Raw genomic sequence first — 24,793 nt, 5'->3', positions numbered from 1 at the left:
TGTGTCATAACAGTTGGGCTATCTCGACGTAATAGCTGTATAGATTAATAATATATCCAACTACTATCCGTTTTGAAAATTGTTAAACTGTTTTAATGAGACTTTAATATATTATTAATCTGTTGATTTAAATTCAAATTGAGTACAGATAAAACGATGCTTTCATTTAAATATATGTTCATTCACCATTAATACAAACAAACAAATTTCATTCGAATTTCGCCCAAAGCGTTAGCGCTCTGGACTTTTCAATCCTGTCGACTGGCTTTATTGAATTAACACATTCTCTGTTCGACCTTTCCTAGAATACAAATCGTCAAATTCCCTAAGGGTGCCGCAGTCTGATTTATACTCCCTGAGGGTGTATTTTAAATGTTTTCGTTGAAAGATTAAAATGACGAAAAGTTTCCGAAGTAAGTCGAAGTTCAATTTCATTTTATTTTCAAATTCGTGAATTATATGTAATTTCAAATATCGATTTTGTTTTATCTTATGTTGCCTAAGTCAACTGCTATAAGCAAAAACATATTTTTTTACATTACATTACATTAGCAGCCTGCAAATTTCCCACTGCTGGGCTAAGGCCTCCTCTCCCTTTGAGGAGAAGGTTTGGAAGATATTCCACCACGCTGCTCCAATACGGGCTGGTGGAAAACATATTTATGTCTATATTAACAAACAAATGGGGAAACATTTTGTTTGTAATGACAAAAATCAAATTAAACTTTATCACAATATGCATCGTGTTTCGTTGTATATATTTTTTTGTATAATGTTATTGTCATATCAATATTTCGTTAGTTAGTTAAGTTCTATATTGTTACAATTGCGACATTACTTTATTCAAAAGTGAACTCAAAGACCTACTCGTATAAAGTATATTTTGATTTGATTATCGCTTCAGAGTATCACCCTGTTTAAATTTGGCCTATTGACGTGACAAGTCAATAGTGACACATTTTATTTTCTTATTTATTTATATAACATTAACAGGACCGACGCAAAACTCCTCTTGGGAAATCCTACCGTGTATCGAAACGTAACGAAATTCTCTAAGTCAGTTCTGTCTAAGTTAAGGCCCTTTTCCACTCTATCAGAATCTGACTGCATTTATACGGCTTTTTGGATATATCACAGCCGATAAATATCACAACCAAATAGATGAATTAGCTTTTTATTATCAGTTGAGTTTTAAGCTAATTATTCTACTCTATGAAAGGAAGACGTATCGGTTGAACGGCGTCGCTTATTAAAAACGCTAGGGTATTAATTAAATGGCTATACCCTGTTCAAGTTAGCTTGATCTGTTTGACAGACGGGCTAGTGATGAGAAACAGAAAATATAACATATATAACAGTCAATGGAACGATGGAATGCGTAATTGAAATTAGAATACAATTTATTTTTTAACTTATTTTTCTAAAAAGAGTTATACTAGCCAAAGAGAACCCAACCAAAAGGATCCCCGTTCGTAACAATAATTTGACAATGATCCTTAATAAGGATTTTTGTAATCGATATTTGTAGCAATTACTGCCTGTTATTCGCGTCCCTACCGTCCGACCGATGTAACATTGTACAAGCTTCTATTGTTTTCAGTGTTTATATTTAAATTTTATATTTAATTTTCGGATAACGCTTGTTGAATTGTTGTTGAAATCTTTAGGAACTTTTGTATTATATATGTAATTTTTAAAATTTTTAAAATAATATGTTCGTCATTGCAAAGTTATGTCGATCTGAAAAATTTACATCTGTCAAAAAGATCAAGCTATCTTGTACAGGGTATAATAACGGTGATCGTCTCGGATATATAAAATTATACATCCTGCTATTTAAAATAATTACTTACTAATTGTTCGGCCGAAAAAAACGGAAAATCGTACCTGTAACAGAGACATATTATAACTATAAATATAAAACTTTATTAACATATAAAAATGCATTTTTTATGACATAGTTGGCAAACGAACGAGCGGCTCATCCGTTGGAAAGTGACTCCCACCGCTCATGGACTGCAAAAGGTTATTTATTTGTCAAAAACAATTAACTATTGAACTTCCCGGTACTGTTCTGTAGAATCTACGTTCTGAACGGTAAGAGTCTAAACGGATAAAGTATACTTTGATTTTGATGTAATAAGTAATAGGGATGGTCCATAATTTAGTCCGTGATATAGTAATTGGATTTTAGTCAGACAAATACTGGCATATATATAATATTGTACGAACGAAAACTGAGTGACGTGGTCAAGGAAGTGACGTCACCTTTCAGACGTAGTAAAAGGAGCATCCATCTTGGTTTGTCATGGTGGTAACAAGTTTGCAACTGTCAGTTGAAACTTAAATTTAGTCAATCAGCGTCCGACGATCATTATTTTAAATGTTTTAGCGAATGGTCGTATATAATATATTTATATTTAATTTCCTTCTACATTGAATATAAATAATAGTCCTTTTACATTAACAACCCGTAAATTGCCCACTGCTGGGCTAAGGCCTCCTCTCCCTTTGAGGAGAAGATTTGGAGCATATTCCACTACGCTGCTCCAATGCGGGTTGGTGGAATACACACATGACATAAATTAGACACATACAGATTTCCTCACCATTTTTTCCTTCACCGCCGAGCACGAGATGAATTATAAACACAAATTAAGCACATGAAAATTGACCTTCTAGTCTCTAAGTGTTTTTATAAGTAACGATTCGATTTTATTTGTTGTTCAACTTTAGATATTTGAAATTTGATCGCAAAACTTTCGAAATACTCCGAACTGTTACCTTATTGAATGTCTTTATAGTATTAAAATCGCTTTCAATTTAACAGTTACGACAAAAATATGTGTCAAAACGACTTAAAAAAGTATCACAATAGCATTGAACGAGATAACTTTGGTCTCAGTTGGCGGCGCTTAACTATTCATGTAAAAAACTGATGCTTGAAAAATGCATTTACAATTTTAACCCGTTTAATTGGTATCCAAGTATTGGATTTATTTTAACTAGCCTTTGTTTGCGTTTCGCACACGTGTTAGGGGCAGTAGGTTTAAGGTTTAAAAATCTAAATCCTTCCTTGGAATTCAACCTTGCTTCATACGAAATGTCATCAAATTCGGTTCAGTGGCTTAGCGGTAAAAACGTTACAGACAAACAGACAGAGTTACTTTCGCAATTTTAATATTAGTACAGATTTTCTATCGAAGCGTGCAGATATAAAATATATATTTTGTAATAATTCATATGCGTAATATTTATTGTGTTGTGATTTATTATAGTCCTGCGATATATTATCGAATTGTTTTAGGATAAGCCAATACTTTTTGACTATTTTTATGAGTTATTTCATTCATTCTGTTATATATTGTTCTCATCAATGATCGTGTATTGATTTTATATTACTGGAAGAAGCTTAAATGGTCGGTCATATATCGGCTAGGTTTTAATTCATAAATCATATTTAAACGCATTTATTAAATTCGTAATATTTGTTAGTTTAGGTCTAATTTTGAATTAGAACTTCTCCTTCGTAACCTACAGATGTGTGAGCATGAGTTGATTATAGATTGACTTTAGTATGAACATGTAAATTAAAAAAAAAAGTGATTTTTTAACATTATATTACTAAGAAAATGATCGCTTCTCTCTCGTCTATATATGTCGGTCTATTTTAAGTTAAACGAAAACTCATTTATTCATGAGTTATATTAGAAAAGTTTGACTTTTTTATACAATAATTTATTATTTCGGTTGTCCCTGTATCAATTATAAATAAACTCGTATTAATCACACGCTAGACAGAAAGAAATCTCTGACAAGCATTACTTAAAACTTTCTTGTAGATATTTAAAAAAAAAAGTAAAAAAAATACAAGGTTTTATTTAAATGCGCTACGACTAACGAAAAAAAAATAACTCACGATCACACACACATCACGTTATGACGTCGTCATGCAGGATTTAGAATGACGTCACAACAATGCTTTGTCATCCAACCTAAACGTGTTTACAAAATTTCAACACAATCGTTTAAGGATATCTGCTTCAAAATTGTTTTTCAAGCTTTAGAAGTACGCCATATTGAATTAAAAGTGACGTCACATTATTTTTCGAGTTATTCTTAGCCCTTTTATTTGATACCCATATTATGGGAGTGCATTAAAAATAATTGGTCCACCATCTTAGGTACCTATGACGTCACGTTAGATTTAGAATGAATTCACATAGTTAACCATTCATTATCATTCAAACTGAACGTATACAAAATTTCATCTCAATCGGTTAAAGATATCTATGCTTCAAAATTGAGTTGCAAGATTTCTCCCATACATACTTACATTGCAAGTTAAATGAAAGCTAGTAAATAATTATCAATCAATCTAAAAACTTAACATTCAATCAAATATACACAATTTTTTTATCATTCATTCACAATCATTTACAGTATCCATTCACTCGGTTCATCAAAGACTAAAATGAAGTAACTGACTTCTATAATCAATCAGCATTGTTAAGAAATTCAAATTTTATTTGAATACAAGCAGTGTCCGCGACTTAGTGCGCGTTTGAATTGAATAAAATGGTTATTGTTGTAGCCTAATTTACTCCTTATTACATGAGCTATCTGCCAGTGCAAGTCCCGTGAAAATCGATCCAGCCGTTCCAAAGATTAGCCGGAACAAACATACAGACAGACAAAAATTGTAAAAAATGTTATTTAGGTATATGTACCGTGTATACATACATATGCATTTAGTGAAACGCGATTATTTTAATATTACAAACAGACACTCCAATTTTATTATACGTATAGATATAATTAGCAAGAATACTTATTGAGTTTGGGCAGGTCCTTCTGAATGTAATCTATATTCCGAACCGAATTAGTTTTACGTTCAATTCGATACTGTAACATGACGATTCAAAAGTGCTTTTATGAGCCTACTCGAATAAAGATTTTTTTTTCAACTGAGATTCAATTGCGTTGTAGATTTCACAGTGTGCAAATGTGTGTGCAAATATATTTGCACTGATTTTCTCACTATTAGTTGGGATTTGACTTTGAAGAAAATAGTATTATGACTTTGATTTTCAACTGGTGTTAGTTCAAAAAATGGATATATTGATGAGCGATGACTTGTTTCAAGTTATATTGCTACACAAAGATGTTCCCGATGGTAAATTTTCATTCAATATGTGTACGATATTAACCTTTACAGGCGGACATACGATTTTAGCACACCAAAATCCAGTGGTGTTCATCTGGCTCTGAACTCGCAGTTCGGCAAAGATTCTGTTCTAACCACTGGACCATCTCTGTTCAGCCTTCTCATAGATAATTTAGATTAAAAAACGTTTAAAAATAATCGAATTCTATATTACCTAAGCTATCTAAAGTTTTCGATATGCAAGCGGTTAATGAAATGTTAATTAATTACGAACCTAATTACACAAGCAGGTTACCCGGAATCCCGTGTTCAATCCCGAATCCCGCAATTTACGGGATTCGTTAGCACGGGATTAAAAGTAAGATAGGTTAGAACTACAATTTACTATTTAGTGATATTGTCTATGAAATTATACGTTCTAGTACAATAAGGTAACATCCCATAAATGGATCACTACCGGTTAAAACTAGTCTATACGTATAAAAAAATTGGAGTGTCTGTTTGTAATATTAAAATAACCGCGTTTTACTAAATGCATATATATGTATACACGGTACATATACCAAAATAAAATCTTTTTAAATTTTTGTCTATCTGTCTGTTTGTTCCGGCTAATCTCTGGAACGGCTGGACCGATTTTGATGGGACTTTCACTGGCAGATAGCTGATAATGTGATAAGGAGTAACTTAGACTACAACAATAACTTTTTACACGCGCACGAAGTCGCGGGCACAGCTAGTTTTAAATAAAATTGATCTTATACAGTTTTAAGTCTCTTACAATAAATTCAATAGTATATCAAATGTTAGCAACTTGATTGAAAAACGTTTCAAAGTTCGTCCGTTTTATTTGAAAAGGCTTAGGAACGGATTTTGAACGAATTATCGTACACACACGACGTGTAAACCAGTAGAAGGAATTCTTTGGAACTTAGCTTATGCCCGGTTACAGTATAGAAAAAAAAATCGTTCCGCTTACGACCGGTAGAATCATCTTTTTTCGCACGGGCTAATGGGCCATCTGATGGAAAATGGTCACCACTGAGACATTGGCGTCATAAGATGTATAAACCATTCCTTAAATCACCAATGGGCAACCAATCTTGTGTTTCGGTTTAAAACGCGAGTGATCCAGTGTAACAACTTGGCATAAGTTAAGAAACGGTTAAAATGTTTTGTCGACGGCATTGGTCACACTTACCACCATTAAAATTCAAAATATGTTAAAAAAGGTGGTTTTTACATAGGCATTATAAAAAGAGGCTCTTTGCTAATATGATATTTAAGGGTCCCGAAAAGGGTCTGACGCGATCATTACTTGCCATTATAACGTTGTAGTAGCGTGATGTTTTTTTTCACAACTTTCAAGGTATATAATATAAGGAATAAGTCGCCTAGATAAGAACATAGTGCCAGAAGTCGTAACCAACAAAATCAAAGTCTAATATTTTGTTTTGTCATCAGTGTTCCTAAAATGTTTGTGATGTTGCCAGTAAATAAAAACACGTAGCCACATCAAAAACGACGTGAATCAAATCAATACGGAAAAAAGACGAGGGCAACGTATCTTCATTTTCATTTCACATATCTGTGGAAATTCGATTATTTCAAAATAAACGCAATCTCCGGGGACAGTGTACAATCATTCTATATTCTAGAACCTTCTCCAAAACGCACAGAATCTTCTGGTATAAATTGTATGTCGATTTATATGTTTTGTAGTTTCTTAAGTTAAAAAAAAACTTCTTCACGTTTATTCAAATATAGTTGTAACAACTACATAAAATTATCGATTGTTGTAGAAACGAAAGATACCCCACCAGATCTAATTGCCTATACTCGTCTACCCCAAGCAGATATAAAGTCGAGGGCTTAACAGCTCATATAATTTTCTGCAGACGCTGCCGGTTCATGTTATACATATTTTCATTCCTAAGCAATCACACGATTTGCAACGTCTTCTGGAATCGTGCCAGTACCTCCCCGACACCAGCCCAATAACATACTATCTAATTTCCCTACCCAAGCACTCAATAATACAAATCAAACATTTTGCGAAAGAATAACATAAAAAAGTTCACGTTCACTGAACACTTAAGATCTATTTACGAACGTTTAAATGTCAAATAAGGATTGACAACACTTTGATAAGTCAGAAACTACTTTAATAGCAAACGAACTGTTTTCGACTTTTAGCAATTTTTTGTTTCCCTCTCTCCCATCTTCCCTCCCTCTTTTCTGCCTCCTTGATTAAGTAGAATCATCTCGGAATCTCGGAAAGCGCTGTGTTGCGCTTGATATGTTCTCAGTGAGGTCAGATACTATCGAATTATGTGTGACAGGGGCTCAAGTTGCACCTCTGATTGCATATATACTTGCAGTATTATCTCCTACCAGTTCGTCTGTCTTTGTTTGTGTGCGTCTGTGGAAGAAATTCCTTTTTGAGGACAATTTCAGTTAAACAACTATACTCTGTATACTTGTACTGTTTGTTTCCCTAATAAAGTAAAAATAAAATAAAATAAAATAAATTTGTAAAAATGATTATTTCATACTCCCATCTTGAAGTGGAATCACCGTTCGTAGGGTTAATTTGTAGTAAGTATTTGAAACTAGATAGTGTCGGTAATGTCGAAATATCGAGCTCCACCAAATAAAAATAAAAAACATGGTGAGTATGCCGTTTCAAATACTCATAGTGATAAAAATAACCATGTAATAAGTTTAAATATAATTAAAGTTAAAGCTAAATACTCATTTATTTTTACTTCAACGTTTATTAATATTTTCTTATCAATTATTAATATCAATTTAACACTCATAATAAGATAAAAATAATATTAGTATATTCAAAATAATTCTCAGTACAATAAAAACTTCGATTCCGTTGTACGAGTAGCTATGAATTATTGAACTTACTTGAATAAAATATTGTCCTCATATTAATTTCCTAATATAGTTGTGTTTTTATTTCTTGTTCGCCTATATAGGAAAACATATTAAGAAAACTTGCATTTGTCTAATTTCAATGAAATTCTACCCCATCTGTGAACAAGCATTGGAACAGCGTGCTGGAATTAACTCCAAACCTTCGCTCAAAGGGGAAAGGGGACCGTAGCCCAGCAGTGTGACATTTACAAGACGTTATTTTTCTTCGTAAATATGTAAATAAATCTGAGCGGCCATTTCTAATCACTGATGTTAAAGAAAGCACTTGATCTCACAATGCAAATACGCAGCATTTAAATATTCTTACTCGCGTTCTATTTTCAAACATAAATTGCTGTTCATTTAATGGCTAATATCGAGTAAGTATACGAGACTTGCTCAAACGAGCATGCACTTACCTTTGCAACTAAACCATATTCAGTAATATTGGCAATTTATATGGAAAGAGCGCAGAGGAGACCGATATGAAATCCTCTTTGAAAAGCTATTTTGAGATAAATACATACAAAATAACGAATGAAAATAAAGATTTCAGGTGTTATCACAATAAAAATATATTATGTAAATTGTGGGTAATTAAATATAATCGTGTTCTTTTTATGTAATGGGCCACCTGATGGTAAGTGGTCACCACTGCCCATTGACAATGGCGCTGTAAGAAATATTAACCATTCCTTACTTCGCCAATGTGCCTCCAACCTTAGGAACTAAGATGTCCCTTGTGCCTGTAGTTAAACTGGCTCACTCATGCTTCGGATAAGGAACACAACAATACTCAACTGCTGTCTGGTGGTAGAATATATTTTTTTATTTTATTTAGTTCATGTAATAGTTAGGCGGACAGGAAAATAGGCCACCTGATGGTAAATGGTCACCACCGCCTATAGACTTTCCTTACATTACATCAATGCGCCACCAACCTTGGGTGCTAAGATGTTATGTCCCTTATGGCTGTTGTTACACTGGCTCACTCATTCTTCAAACCGGAACACAATAATACTAAGTATTGCTGTTTGACTGTAGAATATCTAATCAGTGGCGGTACCTACCCAGACGGGCTTGCACAAAGCCCTGCCACCAAGTTAAGTTCGTTCCTAGTCTTGTGGTCCTGTTTGATAATGTCTCGCATATTCAAAGACATATACTAGCAGTTTCTAAATTATTTAAATTGCCGAAACCATTAACTATCAATCAGTTAATCAGTTAATCTATTTTTATCCACAGGCAAAAGTTTTTCTTTTTATTTTTTTAGTCGGGGCAGCCCTTATGAGCCGAGATAACGTTCTGATATTGTTGGTCGTTTTGGCAGTTCGTGGATATTTACACACAAACACACATACACAATTATGAATACCCTTGAACTTTTAGTCGATCTATCTATCTGCTTATTGTTTCCTTAATACACCCACCAAGCACTAACTCAGATTCTTCTTCCAAACAATATAACGAATTTTTATCAGTAATATAAAAACTATATATATATTGGTGTTTCTTATTGAACGTGTACAATTCTCGGATAAAGGTCGAGAATCTTTAATGATCATAACAGAATAATCGTCTCAAAGGGATTAATTTCAAGAACATAATATTTTCGACACGTTCGTTAACTGAAACGTTACTTCAGCCAGTTGTGCAAATAATTGCTTTGTTATACAACTGTGCGTGTGTGTGACGAGCTGAACCTTAGTAGATAGAATACATTGATCGATCTGTCATAATCGTCCGATGTATTCGAGTTTATAAAACATCCCGTGCTTTCGGGTAATGACAAATATCGTGAGGCAACCTGCACGTTGAGTTGGTGGATCTTGTAAAATAAGTTCTAAAGTCACAGTTTAGCCTTGCACCAGCAGGGCAGAGCAGGGAGACTTAAAGTTAGTTCAATCCACGACGACGCGCCCCACTGATATAAATATTCCGAAAATATTCCGCGAGAGCAAAGCGCGGGTTGCTGGAATGTCAACCCAAGCGTTAGTCTCGAGGCTACTACGGCTCGGTGTACATAGCTAGTTAAATTCACCTTATAATAAATAGTCATCGGGAAAGTTGCTCTATTTCATTTATTCAATTGTTTTAATTTTTAAATTACCAAATTTAAACTTGCAATGATATGGTTCGGAAAATATACCGACAATCAAATCTAGAAATTGAGGCTATCCGCAAATAAAAATAAATTTAAAAAAAGTTTACAAAAATAGAACTATAAGATTTAATTGAAAAAAAAAAGTAAAGGCAGCTACTGTAAGTACAAATTCGACTATTTATTAAACGTTCACATACTCAATAAAATGATTATAAATCAATATTATTGTACGTGGAAATATTTAATCTTGGTTGAAAAACGGAAGATAATGGATGATTGTAGCAAAAACTGGAAAATATAAATATTGCAAATTTTTATAATTGTTAATTATTCAATGTTCCCGTATTCCTGAAGCTGGGTCTTCAATGAAAAATAAAAATATCTTATTTGGTTCCGCACAAGATTAGAGGGTAGCCCACTTTTGTGCCAATGTTCGTCACTAACTGCGTTCTAAGTTCTAATAGGTTACAGTTAAGGTGATAATGAAGTTAGTGCTGTGTGTTATTTCCTGTTCCCATAAACGATAAATGCACGGCATTTTTGTAAGTTATCCCGAAAAGTTTTAATATTCTGGAAACGTAACAACGTAAGAAAAGACCTACCTTTACTTTACCTTTATGATAAGAGTAACTACTGAATGACTTGCCGGTTCTTCTCGGTAGAATCTACATTCTGAACTGGGGGTAGCTTTACGTTTAATACAGTTGGGTAAAATTACGATTCAAAAGTACTTATAAAAAGGCGTCCCGTTTTATACGTCCCTTTACGTCCTTTGTACCTATAGTTATACTAAAGTCAAAGTCAAAAATCTTTATTCAATATAGAAGTGTTTACACTTGCTTATTGATAGTCAAAAATCTACCACCGGCTCGGAATTTAGCACCTCGGATCTGAGAAGAACCGGCGAAAGAAACTCAGCGGGATATTTATTTTTTTTTTTAACCATTTTCCATGTACAATGATAATTATATTTTAGTTAAACTAACTTACTTTAACTCACTCACCCTTCAAACCGGAACACAATACCAAGTATTGCTGCTTGGCGGTATTATATGATGAGTGAGCGGACTTGCACAAGAACCTACCACCAAGTAATTTGCTTACCTAAGTTACTGTTAGATCCAACGGCTTAGGCAGAGAGTTGTATGTCAGTCTATCATTTTAAAATTGTATTAAGCAGATGAATATCAAGATATTTGTTTTTTTCATGTAGTTTTATATAAGTATCATTTTGTATGTTACCCAACAGATATTAATTTTAAGTGCTTAGTGATATGTTGATGGTGTAACTTTTCCAATAAATAAATAAATAAAGTATGTGCATGTATTGTTATATATTGTTAATTAATTTTTAATTAATTTTTAATTACCGCCTTCATGGTTTTTCTGTTTGACCTAAAGGTTGACTGGCAGAGAATGCCTTCAGGCATTAAGTCCGCCTTTTGTCCCATTAACTTTATGGTGGTCAATAAAGCATTTAAATAAAAATAAAAAAAATTGTAAATATTCGCTGTACTAAGCTGGTTACCCGCATATGTCGATTTTCAAGTAGGCACTTGAATACAGTATATTTTGATCTTGGTAGACGTTCGACAAATGTGGTTTCTTGCTGTTACATAACCAACATGTTTATTCCTAAAGGAAACCAATGAAAAATAAATACTCGGCGTGTAACTTAATACATTATTAGCCTTGTATTATTTGCATTTCTAAGTAGAGAAGTAAGTTAATCGAAAGAACGATAGAATATTAATTTCATTCAATATTGTGTAGTTACGTAAACCATTTGCCTCGAGTAAACGTAATGAAGGGTTCTGGATAACTATGAAGACTTTATTGGAAACATTACTAAAATGCGAAAAGGAAATTGAAAGAATATATACTAATAATAAAAATTGGCATCTATTTAACACGCTCAAGTATTATGTAAAACATATATACATACATACATATACATAGATAATTACATACCACATCTTTCATCAGTCATATTTGAACGATTTCAAGAAGAACAATACAAACGTGCCAAAACTACACTACTGCACCTGTTCTGATGACAAAAATGTAAATGATTATTTCTTGTATGACAATTAGTCACCACCGCCCATAGACAATGGCGCTGTAAGAAATATTAAGCATTCCTTACATCTTCTTGCGAACTAAGGTGTTATGTCTCGTTGTTGTTTGAAAGTTAGGTGAACTGGGTAGCCACCAAGCACATCTGTCCTTGCACAAAATCACCAAGTAACGTAATAATGACAAGTGAATATCTCGCTGTTTCAGTTCAGTTTTATCCATTCAAAGTCAGTATAAACGTCTAGTTAATTTATACATATCTATCTAAAGCGAAAACATATACCAAGACCATACGTGGTGCGATTGCTCCATACACCTCATAAATATTTCAGAACAACGCACAGGTAATTTGAAACGTATTCAGATACAAACAGCGGAGTTTAATTAAATCTCGCCCTGACATATCTAAAATAGAACCCCCAGATTGCGGTTAATTTGCGCTAACTTGTGTTATTTATTGCAGGTTATAACGAATTCGTGAAGTTCCGTTTATTATATCATTCCATTTCAAGTCATACTAATAGTATTAAGACGTAAAATGTTTCTTTTTTTCGGCAAAATCTCACAATATGGACAAGAACAATGTTCTCGGTGTAATATTTGTCACGATTGTCAATATAGTTTACCAGTAAACGCTATGAAAGATTTCTGACTGATTATAGACATTGGTGGACATTTTTTGGAACAGGCTTATTAGATAGCACATGTGTGTGTGTGCAAACTCAAATGCACTTCCTAGTCCTTCATTAAAAGATTATGTATTATAATTAGATAAGATGGACCGACACAGCCGGAAATAGTTCGGGTGCAGAAAACCAGCGAACGACCAGCTCAGCACCAGCAGCAGTACAGTAGCAGGACGACCGATGTAATAAAGAAGATGACAATTTCCTTTGTATCTTTAAGACTTCAAGCCAAGTCAGCCTATACGTTACGTTTTCGTTTCGCGTCATTTCAAGGTCGCAATCATCTGTGCAAATATATGTAAGTAGTAGATTTTAAATGCAATCCACAAATTCTAATCCAGCCAAGCACTTAATCTGCTGAAAAATTTAGTATATTAACGGCCTGTAATCCTCCCAGTGCCAAATCCTCATTTCATGAATCATTTCCGATTCATCGTGTTGATCGCTAAAGAAAAATATCAAAATCAAAATATTCTTCATTCAAGGAGTCTCATAAAAAAAATTTATTGAAGCGTAATTTTAAAGTGTTGAATTAAATATTGAAACATTCATTTCTAATATAATCCGCATATGTCGATTAAAATGTGGACACGTAATGTTTATCCAGATGTAATAAAGCAGGGTTATCTGTGTTACTGTCTTTGAATGTGTGACTAGGATGATGAACTTTTTAGCAGTACTTTTTTTTTATGGCATTTGTTGGCGGACGAGCATATGGGCCATCTGATGGTAAGTGGTCACCACCGCCTATAGACAAAGGCGCTGTAAGAAATATTAACCATTCCTTACATCACCTATGCGCCACCAACCTTAGGAACTAAGATGTTATGTCCCTTGTGCCTGTGATTACCCTGGCTCACTCACCCTTCTAACCGGAACACAACAATACAGAGTACTGTTATTTGGCGATAGAATATCTGATGAGTGGGTGGTACCTACCCAGACGGGCTTGCACGAAGGCCTACCACAAAGTAAACTTTATGTGAACAATACGAAGCCTGAGCAAAAACATTGAATTGTAAAGTTCCACTTAATTATTTTCTTCAAATATGCCAGACGTTAACTAGTCGACTTAGTATCAAAGTTATTCTCCCGAGATAAGTGAAAACTTCCATCTGTTAAAATACAGTCGTTCCAAGATTCTGAAATAATTTCGCTTAAAATTAAAACGGGACGAGTTTATTCTAAGGATCATTTTGTTTTCTTTAGTGTTAATTCGTGTTTATAACTCGTCTTATATTTGATGATTAAAGGTATCTGTAGGAGAAAATCTGTATTTGTTCTAGAAAGATTTATTAACATAAGAATTGATAACATGAAGTCATTAAATATATACAAATATGAATTAAAAATAGTTACTTTATAAATCTTGACCGCGTGGAGTGGTGGCAAGAATGCTAGCCAAAAAAAATTAAAAAAAATAAAATTCTGCCATGTATCCATCACACATTGGGACAGTGATCAAATAAACGGTAACACTTAACTATCATATAGATTATACAGATGATAAAAAAGCGTGGAGTTAATGCTTGTTGACTTCCAGGAAGGATATATAACATACATATATAATTGTATGTAACTAACATGACGGTTTTTTTTGATGTTGAAAACGACTACTGAGTTTCTTGCCGGTCCTTCTCGGTAGAATCAACATTCCGAACCGTTGGTAGCTTTACTTAATATAGTTTGTTAGATGACGATTCAAAAGTGCTTTTACTTTGACGACCTCCGTGGTCGAGTAGTGTGTACACCGGTTTTCATGGGTACGCCACTCCCAGGTCCCGGGTTCGATTCCTGGCCGAGTCGATGTAGAAAAACTTCATTAGTTTTCTATGTTGTCTCGGGTCTGGGTGTTTGTGGTACCGTCGTTACTTCTGATGTCCATAACACAAGTGCTTTAGCTACTTACATTGGGATCAGAGTAATGTATGTGATGTTGTCCAATATTTATTTATATTTATTTATTTATTTGTAAAGGCCTACTTAAATAAAGTATATTATGATGTTGATGATGAACACGTGACCAATTTAATGGCGGTCACTCTTAAAGTAGACTAAACAATTCACGAATTAATACAGGTTATTTACAAGTGGACACATCCATACCCAATTTCCTCACTCACTTTATCCGATTTTCGAAAGAATATCTATTACTTAATGGTAGGGGTTTGTACAAGCCTATTTGGGTAGTCACCACCCAATCATCACATATTCTATCGCCAAACAGCAACAGTCAGTATTTTGTGTTTGTTGGAAGGGCTAGTGTGACAGTGTATCTACAGCTGCAATTATCGTTCCATCAGTTCCCAGAATTGGTAACGGTGATATAAGGAATGTTTATTAAATATTAATAGCGTAAGTTAAACAAAGATATTAATTTTGAGAGCGAAAAAAGTTACTGGCCGTTTAGAGTGCGGTGCTACGGCTGTATAAGAAAAAAAAATGCAAAACGTAAACAATATTAAAGCAAATTGTTATCGACAAACTATAATTCTAATTGAACTAATGTTGACATTACAAATTTCATTTAAATAAGGTGAGGGAAATCAAAACAAAATCTGTCATAGGTTTCGAAATTCCTAAAAAATCTTTTGAATAAACGCGAAGTTTCGCGGGCGACCTACTCGCATTTATTAAAGCACTAATATCTATGGCAATGGTAAACACTTACCTTTAGGTGGAACATTTCCAGACATCCAACTTATATGACATCAAAAACAATACCTTTTTAATCCGACCAGGGGCTTCAACTCAGGACCTTAAGTCTACATATAAACTTATCACTAGACCAATATGGTAATCAACGAAAATTAGATACAGAGATATCAAATAAACTGACTGGACTGAAGAATCCTATGTTGCTTTATGGTTCTATGGTTGGTTTATCTTAATAAAACTGACCATAATTTTATGATCTTTTAATTAAAAATACAAGTGCCTGAAACTAATATAAGTTATAGCTTTAAGCTATTTTACAATTTAATTTATTGCTCGTATAAAATAAAACCGGACCTTTAAATATTCGCACCGCTTACTTTTCTTTTTGGATCCGTACAATATATTTCCTAAATATGCCAAAGACTTAATAATAAAAAAGGACTTAAGAACTATAAAGAGACTATCAAAAGTATGTATTCTTGTATTGAGGAACGTCGGATCTTTATTGACTGCACTTGATTGCAAAATAAAGTGCGTGAACCTAAATTAAAGCATCAACTTAAAAAAAAAGGTACTCCAGCCTCATCATAAGCACAACAAGCGTCTGGATGTAAGCAGCGTTTTGGCGGTCTCCTCTCCTCCCCAAAATATATCTCACTGGTCCAACTCCGATGGTCTAAGTCCTAAGACTTGACCATCGTCTCTCGGCAATTCCCAACGCGCAACGTGTTTTTGCACCCTGGGTTTGGATTTGGTTGTATTTTTTATTGTTACCACAGAACTCCGTCGTGATTTTTTTGTTTTTGATAGGCTTACTTCTCGTTTGGTCTCACTTAAAGTGCGAAACAATACAGCATGATTTTTTATAGGATCCAATTATATAACGTTTTTTTTTGCTACAATAAAATATACCAAGTCGTGAAATTTTTATTTGCCATTCCATAGCAGTTAGACTCACTAGCAAACGCGGTAAGAATAGAAAAGCAACTAATGGACACTAGTACCGCTCAATTAGTATATTTAGCATTGTTTCATAATATCATAGGTAACTGGGCTGCCTGTATGGCTGCGATGTGCAAACCCGTAGGTACGTTTGAAGGGTGATTGAATCAGTGTTACTTCAGCCATAATATCTTAGTTCCGAAGGTTGGTCCCACTTCGGCGATGTAAGGGACGATTAATATTCTTCATGTACTCTCAGGTGGTGCAGTTGCCAGTCTACCAATATACATAAACAAATATAGTCAACTAATGTAAATTATTAAATCTATGGGAACCAAGGAATGCTAACCGATCAGCGAAACCGCGGAACCGATTTAGATGAAATTTCGTATGAATCAAACTCGAACTTCAAGGAAGGACATAGACTTCCTTTTTTACACCTAACAACTGACGATCGACTTCGAAAACAACTACAACTACTTGTGTATAATATCAAGAGTAACTAATCATTTCTTGCCGAATCATCTCGAATATAAATCTATTTCAAGAATCTAGAATTTATAGAAACTAAATTCCGATCAGATAGTTACTTCGAATTTTAAATTGCTTATCCTTGCTATTACTTGAGCTTAAATGAAATCATAAGAAATTTATACGATTAATTTAGCAACATAACAATTCCTGTTTAAGGTTTTCAAGGTCAAATGGGTTTATTATATTATTTTATTCGCGTTGAACCCTAAGAATAATAACATACTGTATAAGTCATAACGTTTCTTGACGATCATAAACCGAGTTAGCCTGCTCGGTTACGTTGATGTTGGATTTAGATAAAGTTTATAATTTCCCGTTTTGTAAGCTGACTCCACATTCGAAGAAAATACAAGGCTACCATGGTATGGGCATGTTATGCGGAGGAATGAGGAACATATTGTGAGGAAGGTGGAGCATGAACGTGGATGGATATAGAGGAACAGAACGACCAATGAAAAGATGGATTGTGTGAAATAATGGCTGGAAAGAATGTTACTTGTGAGATGACGTCACACAGGGAAGTATGAAAGAAAAAGACCCCAAGTAAATTGGGATAAGGGCAGGAGGATGATGATGATGATGATACATATCTTATATGTTTTCATTTACAATATGATTTTTTTTTTAAATGCTTTTATTTTACTTGCAATGTTTGTAGGTTTAAGTCAAATCTCGCAAGGTGAACCTGTTCCTCTTAATGGTTAGGTTAGGCTGACCTGATTCTGCACCCAGAGTTATTTCCAGATGAATTAACTCCCCAACGATTTGGTCGGTTTAGACTTTATTTTTTTTTTATAGAATCTTTCTTTTGTGCGTTCAAATAATTTTCAATATTATGTTGGAATTGAGAACATGTAGATTTTACTACTGCGAGAAATATTTGTAAGTTATGATTTGGTGTTTAGAGATAATTTCGTAATCGATTTCAAAGTAGGAAGTTTCCAATTCCAAATAATTATGTAAAGTAAATATGTATACTGATATAAGCAGGAATTCATATTATTATAAAGTTTCGATTCGAAGGGTCAGTAAACATATACAACATATATAACATCTCAGTTCCTAAGATTGATGGCGGATTGACGATGAAAGTAATGGTTAAAATTACGGCGCCAATGTATTCATCCAGGAGTGACCGTTTACGATAAGGTGGCCCATTTGCCCGACCATCTATTTATGTTATAACAAAAAAATATACAACAAAATTGTTTGAAATATCCAAAAATGAACATTTGCTCTATATACATTACATTAGCAGCCTGAAAATTTCCCACTGCTGGGCTAAGGCCTCCTCTCCCTTTGAGGAGAAGGTTTGGAGCATATTCAACCACGCTGCTCCAATGCGGGTTGGTGGAATACACATGTGGCAGAATTTCGTTGAAATTAGATACATGCAGGTTACCTCACGATGTTTTCCTTCACCGCCGAGCACGAGATGAATTATAAACACAAATTAAGCACATGAAAATACAGTGGTGCTTGCCTGGGTTTGAACCCGAAGTAATCTGTTAAGATGCATGCGTTCTAACCACTGGGCCATCTCGGCTCTCACTCATCCCTTACTCTATATAAAGGTTTTTGAACATTTAATAGTACTAACACTAAATAGTTTGTTAATTACACTAAATGCTAAAATACAAATAAAATTTATCAAAGAACTAAACAGATGTGGAATGTAAGTGAAACAATATATTATCTAACTACGTTTTGTTTGTAGCGCACTCCATCGCGAAGCCTTCAGTACTAATTACTATCTTGGCCGCATTTACACCGACAGTGATTAATATTTTTATTTTTTCAAGATTAAATTATATTTGAATAAAAAACAATATACAGTGAATACCGGTTGAGAAACGACACGTGGATCGGAGAAAAACCGGCTAAAGGAACGTGAGGTTCTGAGCTCTGGACTTTCCGTTTATGCTAAACGAGGTTTAATAATAAGATGCGATGGTATAGAAATGACTTACGCAGATAAAATTCGATCGAACATTTTAGATATACCTATAATTCAAATTTAAAACGCCTGTTATAAAAATCATACAAGGCTTATTATACTGTACAAGATTATATAAATGTTACAAGAGCTCGGTGTTAATATTCATTGAAGGTCACAAAAGATACATAAATATAATTGTATATTCTTGTCGGTTGTTCGGTGGTAACTTAATTTAATGATTAGCTTTGTAATAATTATAATTCAAAACTCAAAAGTTCTTGTAAGAGCCTACTTGAATACAGTGTCACTACAAGCACGACGTAACATCTTATTACTCAAGGTCGGTAGCGACTTGGTGATAATATAAGAATTGATTAATATATATTCCAGTACTGCACTCTCTTTGAGCAGTGCTACCACCTGACCCAAAATCCAGTACGCCTACCTATATGACATAAAAAGCGGTTAATCTCTATGTCAAATTACATATATAAGAAACATTTTTGAATATAAATAAGTAACGATCTTATTTAGAGGTCGGTTTATTCTTACAATTGTCAAATCAATAATGTTAGAAACAGATAAATAGAGATAAACACCCACCGGATGACATTTATAAGTTACACGGTTTATCGGTTCTACTTACTAATTAATCTATTAAGTAATCTTATTGAAAAGTACATCCATTTTAAAAATCGAATCCAATAAACAAAATGAGTTTTTTTTTTTATTCCTAAAAAAACAAGCAACGGTGTAATACGTGGCCGAGATCGTAAACAGTCGAAGTGGGCCAGTTAGCGAAGTTAAATTGGCTAAGTCCCAGGTTTCGTTTTAATCCTTTTTTGGCGTCAAGAGATTCGAGTCTATGAGATTTTATTGTTTTACTAAATTATAACACTCTCTTATTTCTTAAGTTCAGGAAAACTCACTGGGATTGCGTGAAAAACATTGGTAGAAACTTCTTAACAAACGCAGATCGTTATTTTGAAATTCCGATAAAGGTAGACGTTTCTCAAACTGTCGAACTTTTTCTTTTATATTTATTTATGTATTAGGTAAACAAAGTTATTACATTGCGCATACTAGGTTTATGCAATTAGGTTGTAAATATAATATTAATCTATACATATAATAAAAATGGAGTGTCTGTTTGTAATATTAAAATAACCGCTTTTTACTAAATGTACGTATAAGGAATGTTCAATATTTCGAACAGTGCTAATGTCTATGGGCAGTGGTTACCACTTACCATCAGGTGGCCCATATGCTCGTCCACAAAGCTACACCATAAAAAAGGCTCCGTCTGATGGAATATGAAAATTTAAATTTATAAGATATGATTTTGACTCGTTTATACTTTTACAAATTATCACTGTACGTCTGAAATGATCTAAATTAACCAAATAGCTACGTGCCAAATGTCGGCACGCAGTTTCAGCGAACGTGTTAATTTTGCTATGATTTATGAGATACGGGGGAAGATTGACTCGTAAATAATGTTACGAACTTACTTGCAGCGATGGGGTTATGGGTTTCATAATTAAAATCGGTTCACGAATAATGCGATTTGTTTAAATATTTAGTATACACCCCAGAAATTAGACGTTGATTAATTCGTAAAAAAGTAATTATGCACGCAAAGTAATGAAAATACGCCTTCCGTCGTCTAAATATAATCCACGGATTCAGTCATTTATTCATAAAGTCCCGTACAAAAGGACATCCGCCATCTTGAAGTTCATACCTTATTTATGACGTCACTGTGCCACAAGCAAACGCTTTTGAAATATTACAAAGTTTATGCCATGATCCTGAAAACTTCCTGTCCAAGTTTTAAACTTCTAAATTGCCTGAAACCAGCTACCGGAGGAAAAAATTCACTGATAATAAAATAGCATTAACGGTTCCGGTTTGAACAGTAATATTAGAGGCACCTCACGTCTGGCTGTCTTTGGGCACGCTCTAATTCATAGGAGGGAGAGTTTTTGTTATTTTTATTTTTACGACAATAATTTCATACCTATGAAGACATGCTGTCTACCTAGACAGCTGTATTACAAACAAAGTTTGAATTTTATCATTGTGTTGATGTTATTGATGCGTACCACCTGGGGCGCATTGGGGTAAGACAGACTGACTTGCCTTGACAGCAAATGAAATGGCACAAGATCTGCCACCATGCCCTCTCCCCTGCCACTCTATACTTACTTGTGATGCGATCAATCTATTCAAGTACGAGAAATATTTGACTTCAACGATTTCATATTTTTTAAAACCTTATTTCCTAATAATTAACTTGCCTAAGGGCCCTTAGCTGGTGCTGGGCCCCTAAGCCATCTTGATTTTTTTGTAAAAAATCTATGTTTTTTAAAATGTTGATAAGGCTAAAACAAAAATTTTATATTAAGTATGATCGCCATAATATAGATCGGACATCTTCATCATCTAAAGGCTTAGATATATTCGGATTTGTATCGACCTCTTTCGCCTCTAAATTACGCCAAACACACAATATCTTCGCGAAACTTACACTACTGTTCCACTTTGTAAGATGTTATAGATTCAAGTTTTCATCGCAGTACTCAGATGGATTTCTATAAGTTTTATTTTCTTATTAAATACTTTTTATTTCATCTCGTCTACAGATCACGGGAGGTCTTAATTACTTTTATAAATTAATTTCGAAGTTCGAAATTCAAACTTGGAAGTTTTTTTTCGAATTTCAATAATGAGTTTTGATTGGGTCTTTTATAACTTGAATTGATTTTATTTATTTTTAGTCTGTTATCAAACTAATAGTATTTGTAATTTGTATGTTTGTTTGTTTTTTTTTAAGTTTTACGCAAAAATACTAATCTCAGTTATGCAGAATTTACATATTGTTTTACTATGGTTATATGTTGCTTATATGTAGTATATTTTTATATATGTAGCCATCAATGTAATCGAATAAATGAAATTTCCGTGGTTTTGAAATTATTTGGTGCTTTATGCACCCAATCTGCGAGGGTACTCATCAGATATTCCACCACCAGGTAGCAGGAAGAAGAAATAGGAGCGTATTTCACCTCTTGGCTTCAATGCGGGTTGGTTGAAATTAAACACGATGTTTTCCACGTGAAAATTCAATGGTGCTTGCCTGTATTTAACCTGTAATCATCGGTTACTTCAGTGATCATCTCGGCTCTAGTTAGTGAAAATATGTTGACAACAACAACAACAGCATCAAAATATGTTGACTAAAAACATAAACAGAGGAAGAAAGCGACTTTGACATACTATTTTTAGATCATAATGTTTAGCGAAAAACTTCAGACACACGCAGAATATCATGGTACAAATTTCACGTCATAATATTCAGCAATTGCGTGATGCGCCTTCTAAAAGAACGATCTTTTTGTAAACAAAGATAGAAGATATTACCTTTTACTTCTTGCTATATGTAATCAAATAATATAAGTATACACCATATTTCAATTATTTGATAGAGTTTACAGTGTGCATTTTTTATTTACAAGCATAATAGCAATACAACTTTTGAGTGTCGGATGGCGTTCTGGTGCATATTTTCATCAAATCACAGAGGATACACGTGGTGGGATAAGGTCCAAGTCTTATCCTTATAAAATTAAAAAAAATGCCCACATTGTAACATTAAAGAGAATTTTAATTTCTATTGTTAAGTAAACAAATATTAACACACTTAGTGGTAGGGCTTCCTAGCGTTAAACAACAGTACTCAGTATTGTTGTGTTCCGGTTTGAAGGATGAATGAGCCAGTGTAACTACAGGCACAGGGAACATAACATCTGAGTTCCCAAGGTTGGTGGCGCATTGGCGATGGAAGGAATGGTTAATATTTCTTAAATTGCCATTGTCTATGGGCGATGGTGACCACTTACGCTCGTCCGCTAAGCTATGCCATAAAAAAAAAAATAGTTGATACAATAACCGATATCCTTTTTTTAATTACCTCCTGGTCGATTTCTCCAACAGTACCCATTCTGAATAGAGACTAGCCAACTACATAAGTTATATTATAGTTCCCATGTGTGTGCACAAACACAGACATACTCTTTATTATCTCACTCTTGTCACGAAGGACGAAAGACGGAAGTGTCACTTCCAACTTCCAGACTTTCGATTTCTACTGAGAATATGTCGGCAAGAAAAACCCAAAATCCAATATTTATTACCCTGACCTGGAGTTTGAACCCAGAACCTCGAGATCTGTGTTATATCTAGCCATTTAACCAACGAGCCGGTTACAGTCAAACTTCTACTGAGGATATCTTTTGAAAATCCAAAACCTTTTCAAACCGAAATAGGTTTTTGAACCTCTGGTTTCTCAAGCTTAATTAAAAATGACCTAAAGTTGACCATTAAATTAGCATTAAAATATCAATATCACTAGTGAAATATATCACAGATTTGAAAAGAACCCTCGAGCTAAAAACACGCCTTGTACATTGTACATTGAATATAAACATCAAAAGTCCAAAATGAAATGCAAGAACACGAAATTTAAGTTGAAATTCAAATACAACGTGTAAGGATTAGTATAATCCCGTAGGGGGCAGAATAATCCGTGCAGTAACGACGCAGCCCAATCCAATCAGGGCAACCACAGCATCTGCATAATTTAGAAGAAATGTTCTATGCGGAATGGTTCATTGCAACATTTTAGTTTTCTACTTCGCAATTTTAGTTATTATTCTGTTAGTCCATTGAAATGTAACATTTCACTTTACGTTTTTCAAAGGACGCCATTTTGTTTTACTTGGAGTTAAGCTTCTATTGACACACACACATCCCTAAAATAAAATTGCGTCCTCTGAGAAACGCAAGGTAGGGGTTTAAAAAATGTAACATTTCATTGGACTATGTACATTTTATTTAAAAAAATACTTAACGTCCTGTAGAAGTCCAGTGCTAGAGGTATAGAGTACTCTCATGTTTGTGACATTTGACGGATTGGAAGAGATACAAATATACATGATTTTCTTCATCACCGATCACGAAATATAAGCAAAAATTGATCTCATGAATTCAGAGCTTATCCGGGATTGAAGCGTGAATCTTTCACATATTTTAGACAATGGAGCATGTTTGACTAATACAACTTTATTTAATATACACTTTTAATTTTCTTCTCCTAAAGTATATCCTGCTGGACAAAAATAACTTTTCAAATAAATTTCGATCTTAATACAAATGTACCCAAGTTTTTTGACAAATAATAGCAATATTCGCATCATACTCAACTTAACTAACGTAATAACTAAAGTTAGTATACAAACTGGTATAAAATGTCATAGCTTGGATTTCATTATGTTTTTAATGTAAAAAAAAAAAGTATTGACGCGGCTGCGGAGTAAAACCGACTCGTATGTCATGACGTTAAACGGCACGATCTCTCTTCCGTCATGCGGACGCCACCGCCCGCTCACAAGCTCTTCTGGGTCTGTAATGACGATTTTTTTACAATAATCAAAAAAATATAATCATAATATATAAGTTGCCATTTTCCCATTGTCACATGGAACGTATTATGTAGTCATGATAACATGCCCACCTGTCTCTAATCCTGTTGACAATCGCAATGTGGTCGAATTCAATTACAGCGCTCATAACTGACGCATAATTCAAACGGGCCTTCGCATGCATAATCAATGTAAAAAAAACATAAACACGTGAATCGTAAATATATAACAGAACGCATTACGAAATCTAGAGAAGATTCAATAATAAAACACGTA

The 24,793-nt window shown here is 33.9% G+C and overlaps 1 protein-coding gene across 2 annotated transcripts in view; it reads right to left on the bottom strand.

Annotated features, from left to right (window-relative positions):
• LOC113396475 (KH domain-containing, RNA-binding, signal transduction-associated protein 2-like) overlaps positions 1-24,793 on the bottom strand; it is a 278,222-nt gene that overhangs the window by 216,552 nt on the left and 36,877 nt on the right. The window lies entirely within an intron of this gene.

The sequence above is a fragment of the Vanessa tameamea genome, chromosome 25 (genome assembly GCF_037043105.1).
Source record: "Vanessa tameamea isolate UH-Manoa-2023 chromosome 25, ilVanTame1 primary haplotype, whole genome shotgun sequence".
NCBI lineage: Eukaryota > Metazoa > Arthropoda > Insecta > Lepidoptera > Nymphalidae > Vanessa > Vanessa tameamea.
This window is presented reverse-complemented; position numbering and strand designations above follow the sequence as displayed.